At 37.0% G+C, this 6000-nt stretch overlaps 1 protein-coding gene across 15 annotated transcripts in view; it reads left to right on the forward strand.

The window, feature by feature from the left end:
* The window catches only part of LOC145278112 (uncharacterized), a 274399-nt gene extending 270175 nt beyond the window's left edge, over positions 1 to 4224 (forward strand). For all 15 annotated transcript variants that reach the window (XM_080130385.1, XM_080130390.1, XM_080130398.1 and 12 more), the window contains one exon: positions 3563 to 4224. The gene's annotated coding sequence lies outside the window, so the exon portion shown is untranslated. The remainder of the gene's footprint in view (positions 1 to 3562) is intronic.
* The last annotated feature ends 1776 nt before the right edge of the window (positions 4225 to 6000 follow it).

Genomic DNA, 6000 nt, shown 5'->3' on the forward strand with positions numbered 1-6000 from the left:
GCTATATTCATGTTCCGTTCATTCTCCTCTAGGATCCTCCGACCACTCCGTCGTATCAGTTAAGATAAAAACGAAATGTAAGAAGCCCCCAGACGTACCCCTCAACCGTACTGTATACCGATACTCTATGGCTGACTCGGATAGCTGCCGTACATTCATATCTGATTTACCTCTGCACTCCATGTTTAAAAAGGAAGTGTCCTCTATAGTATAAGATCTGACGGAATGGTAAATTGTAGGCATAGAGCAATTCATACCATCTAAAATATTCCAACAAAAACCTAACAGCCAGCCATGGTTCTCCCCAGAATGTGCTGCTGCTATCGCGCACAGAAATCACGTTTTTCATAGCTACCAACGTAATAGATGCACTGAGACTAAAGCTGCTTTCAGGACTGCCAGCAACCACTGTAAAAGAGTAATAAAAAATGCAAGAGAGCTATATGCTCAGTCTGTTAAATCCAAGGTAGCTGATCAGCGGCTTGGTTCCCACCAGTTCTGGCAAATAACAAATAGGATCCTGAACAGAAGTGTGCATTCTATCCCAACCATTATCAATGGACCAGAGGTCATCTCGTCAGCGTCAGACAAGGCAAAACTATTTGCAAAGAACTTTGCAGCTAATTCTACCCTATGCGACGAAGGCTATCAACTCCCCATATTTCCTCCTATAACACAGAACAAGCTAGGTAACATACAAATATCCGTGCATGAGGTCGCCAAGCTAATAAAAACCCTAGATTCCAGTAAAGCAACTGGCCCTGATGGCATCCCAATTATAGTGTTAAAAAAGCTTCAACCAGAACTTGCTCCCATACTTACGAAACTATTTAAGCGCTGCCTTAAGGAGAAGTGCTTTCCGACTCTCTGGAAGACCTCATAAGTTTTCCCTGTATTTAAGAATTCAGGTGATAAGTCATCTCCCTCTCAGTACAGACCAATAAGTCTCCTGTGTGTTATGAGTAAGTTGCTGGAATCCATATTAAATAGAGAAATAGTCAACCACCTCAGCAGGAATAACCTTTTTAGTGACACACAATATGGTTTCCGCTCTGCAAGATCTACCGCAGATGTGCTGACGGTTATATCCCACAGGATTAGTGAATCTCTTGACAAAGGCTTCCTTTCTAGGGCAATTGCTCTTGCCATATCAAAGGCCTTCGACAAGGTATGGCATAAGGGTCTACTTCACAAGGTTTCCAGCTACGGTATTACTGGAAATGTTTTCTCAATCATTAAATCATTTCTCTCTGATAGGCTCATAAGAGTAGTGATAGATGGTCAAAAATCGGAGGCCTGCAATATAAATGCTGGAGTCCCTCAGGGTTCAATCATCGGCCCAACTCTCTTCCTGATCTACATCAATGACCTCCCTAAACACATACTTAAATCATTCGTTGACATCTATGCTGATGACACGACCATCTACGGCAACACATCAAAGGCTGTAAATGACAAAGTTCTCTGATTCTCTCTCCTCTGATCTCGAGCGCGTGGTTCAGTGGGGGAAGATATGGCTGGTTACCTTTAATGCATCCAAAACCAAACTGCTATCCTTACATCATCAACGCTCTGATCCCCATCTGGCATCAATTGTGATGGATGGCTCTCGTCTGGGTGAGGCCCCGTGTTTTGACAAGCTTCTGGGTTTGACCTTTACTCCTGATCTGAAATGGAACACGTACATCAAGTCTGTTGCCAAGGTCGCTGGAAAGATGGTGGGATCCTTCTACCGCTCCAGAAGATATCTCACTACTGATGTAATTCCCTATCTATATAAAAGCCAAGTACGTCCAAGGATGGAATACTCTTACCATATCTGGGCAGGAGCTGCCAAAAACAGCCTATCCTGCCTTGACAGAGTACAAAATAGACTTCGTGGCTTAGTGGGGGATGCCCTTTTCTCTACCCTGCAACCTCTCTCCCACAGAAGAGACGTTGCGAGCCTATCCTTGTTTTATCGTTATTTCCATGGCAGGTGCTCGTCTGAACTCTAATCTCTGGTCCCCCCTCGCCAATCTTTCACGAAAAACACCCGTCTAGCTGAATCCACTGTGAAAAATTTCCCCCACTCTATATCTGTGCCTAAATCAAAATGCGGATTCCATGAACAAAGCTTCTTTCTTAGAACTGCACGCCTGTGGAACTCTGTTCCGTCTGCCTGCTTCCCTCCGGACTACAACTTGGATGTCTTCAAGTCCAATGTTAACAAATTCCTAATGAACCGCCCCCTTAAGTAAACACTTCATCAAATTATCACACTAACGTAATGTACTTGCAATAACCCCTATCCCTGAGTGGCTTCCGGGCCTTCATAAGTGTTGATCACTGTGTAAAAAAAAAAGGATAAATGAAAACATGGCCAGAGGTAGATTAGTTTAAGAGTCAATTTCTAAAAGCCTTCCAACACATGTAAATATGTAAAACGGGTGTAAAACCAATGATGATGATGATGATCCAAGGGTCATAACTTGCCGGAGGTATTGTGATACTATCAGCGCCTCAGGAAGTAAGGGAGAAAAAGCAAAAGAAATACGACAAAATGGAAATCGGTTTATCGGGAAAACAAAGCTATAGAAAATAGGGTTGGTGGAAAGGCACTGAATAGGAAGTTGTTCACAAAATGTGATAGATTTGTTGGTCAAGGTGTGGCGATGATTGGGACAAAAATAGTTACTATGGTTAGAATAAATTTACTATTGTTTTGAGGAGTGGCAATGAAACAATTTGGAGACAGTATTGGTTTTGTGACGGTTGACGACAGTTATAGTTGAGAACAGGTTCCAGTTGGACACAGTAGAACGCAGATTGTGGCTTAGACCAAATCGAGAGAGCTTTAGGAGATCTAGATGAGTGACACCAATTAACAAACTGTAATAGACCGCGAATGCGCCTTTGACAGCTGTATCCAAATGAGTGAGCCGTGTCAAAGGTGACGTCACGACAAGGAAGAAGGAGGCACTCACTCAGAGAGTGATTCAGACGTAACAGAGTTCGCCCGGCTTTCCCCGGAACATGACGTCAACAGCCTGAGTAAGCCGAGCGTTGCCGAGGAAATTAAGCCAAGTGTCGCTGATGAAAGCATAACAAGAAAAGAAAACCTACCTTAAATTTTAAGTTTTATTAACTGTAAAGAAAAATGTTATAACAATATATATATATATATATATATATATATATATATATATATATATATATATATATATATATATATATATATATATATATCGATGGTGTCCCACACACGGCCCCAGAGTGCAACTGATATTTATAGAATTTGTCGGAGTTTGTGTTTTTTGTATTTTATTTTAATTTTATACTTGTGAACCCGTATGCATCCCATCGACAGCCGCCAATATGAGAGACGACGATACGACAGAAAAGAAGAAAATGAAAACCACAGCACACAACGATGGGGTCGGCGATGTCACCGAGCAGGGTAGCACATTGTATAACAGCATGTCACCGGTGTCAGTCTTCTTAAAATTGATTTCCAGTTTACTTTTCTAATCGTTTCATTTTTTGACAATTTTTTAATTTCGTTTGAAATCTTATTTTGCAGGATTTCCATGCAATCAGAGAAATCTTATGAATTGGATGGACAACAGCTGATATTGAAAAACAAAAACCCAAAAGAATAACGAAGTACAATTAATTTTAAACTTTTTTGATGATATTTCGATGAAACTAAATGTTCATATTAAAACGTGGATTCGTTTTGAAGACGAAAAAGAGGCAGGCATGAAATGTTTACTTTCAATGATTATTCTGCCCCCCCCCACTTTTTTTTTATTTAAACGATTTCTTATAGCGTTGTTTTTTTTATAAACTTTGAATGTACCTTCTTGGAAGAAAAATTCTTTGGAAGAACAATTTCAGTAGAGACAAATAACCGGTAGAGTCTCTTTAACATTAGAAGATACTAAATTGGCGAATTTCGAAGATGAGCCAACTCTTTTTGTTTTTAATTTTCTTTTATTTTGAAAAAAAAAAAACATTGATCATTATTGCCTCTTCAATTCCACACCAACCATTTTCGATTTCTTCTAACAAAATAGCTTTTTTAATTCCTGCAAAAAAAGCTAAACTGTTTACTATCATGGATATGGAGAAATAATTTCAGCAAAGAAAATAGTTTCTTATTAAATCTGTAATGTGCTTCAAGCGATTCTTCTTATAAGAAAAAAAAATTCCAAAATCAATAAACGATTGTCCAATTTTGAATGTTGTTGTTTTTTAAAGTAATTTATTGATTTTTTTCTGGTTTCTCCCCTTTCTTCCTCTCTTTCACCCGCCTCTTTGTTTCATTATTTTCCCTCTCTGTATATTTGGTTCTTATCCAGGTGTCTCGCTAGTTTTAAAAAACAAATAATAAAGAAAAATATGTATGATGTACAGAAATAAAATATAATATTCCCAAAATCACGTAAATTGTTTTATTTTGAAATAAAAAAAAACACATTTTATGAATATTCGCGAAGTGACTATCTCACCCGCCATTAAAAAAAACATTTCAATAAACAAAGGGAGATAATTCAACAAAAATCTATACCTACTAGGTTAATGTTGTAATGCGTACAAATTTTCATTAATCGCTTATAATGATTTACTTTATGAAAATAAAACTACGTCATCAATTTACGCGATTTTTAGAATATGATATATCGTTTTATCACAGGGGCGTACATCATACATATTAAAAATTTTTGTTTGATTATGAACAAAAACCGCATTTTTCTTTCCGTTACTTTCCCTTTTCACTGCAATTCAATCAAGTAATTGGCAGAAGATTGCCAACTCTCAGCGGTTATCTAACAACTAGCAGGGGCGCCCGGCGTTTCCCGGTAGTAAAATACACATAAATGTGCTTTTTTAATTAACACAGATCTGGTATTTATTATTATAGAGTCAATATTTTCCTATTATATTGTACCCAATGCATAGTCATCATTTCAAAAGTAAAGGAAAAAATGATTTGAGAGCCATCGGTTAGAATCGAAACCGAAACGAACAAGACATAGTTTCATGGGTAAAGACTGAAGTTTATTGGTACTCAATATAGTTGGACTGTTAAAAGAGTGTGATTTAAAAAAAAAAAATACAAACTAGTTTCGATGACAACAATGTTTTTGATAGACAAGATGCAAGTATGTGCGGTCGGACGATCCAGAATTTTAATAAGCCTTAATAATTATTCACTACTTTTTAATGTGCTGTATTAAAAGATTAAATCGAAGTTTTAGAACCACAGAAAAAAATGTTTTACTTTATATCCGACAATTAACTAAACAAAACTTTTGAATGAAGAATAAATAGGTTTTGTTTTAAATATCAATCACAGCAAAAATTGTTAATGCTTACAAATGTGGGATAAACACGAAATCTGCATGCATTAAAATATATTTATGCCTACTAGCGGGCGGGCGGGGGCACCCGGCTTTGCCAGGGCGTAAAATACGCTTAAATATATTTTAATTTATCCAGATCTTGTATATATTATTATAGAATCGTGATTTTATAAGTAAAAAAAAAGTATTTAGAAACTGAAACTGTAATATTCAAATCTAGCGACGTTACAGCTGTACCAACGTGACACGCATATTTTTTTTTACACAGTGATCACCACTTATCAAGGCCCGGAAGCCACTCAGGGATATGGGTTATTACAAGTACATTACGTTAGTGTGGAGATTTGATGAAGTGTTTACTTTAGGAGGCGGTTCATTAGGAATTTATTAACATTGGACTTGATATATAAAGCCATTCAAAATGAAAAATGAAAAATAAACTAAGGTGAATGTACAAACTATTTAACATTTTTTTTCAATTTTGACCCATTTTTGACTCTTTAAAAACTATTTTGACCCATTTTTGACTCCTTAAAAACTATTTTGACCCATTTTTGACCCCTTAAAAACTATTTTGACCCATTTTTGACTCCTTAAAAACTATTTTGACCCATTTTTGACCCCTTAAAAACTATTTTGACCCATTTTTGAC

The sequence above is a fragment of the Euprymna scolopes genome, chromosome 6 (assembly GCF_053919585.1).
Source record: "Euprymna scolopes isolate OS-2025 chromosome 6, ASM5391958v1, whole genome shotgun sequence".
In the NCBI taxonomy this organism is placed as follows: domain Eukaryota; kingdom Metazoa; phylum Mollusca; class Cephalopoda; order Sepiida; family Sepiolidae; genus Euprymna; species Euprymna scolopes.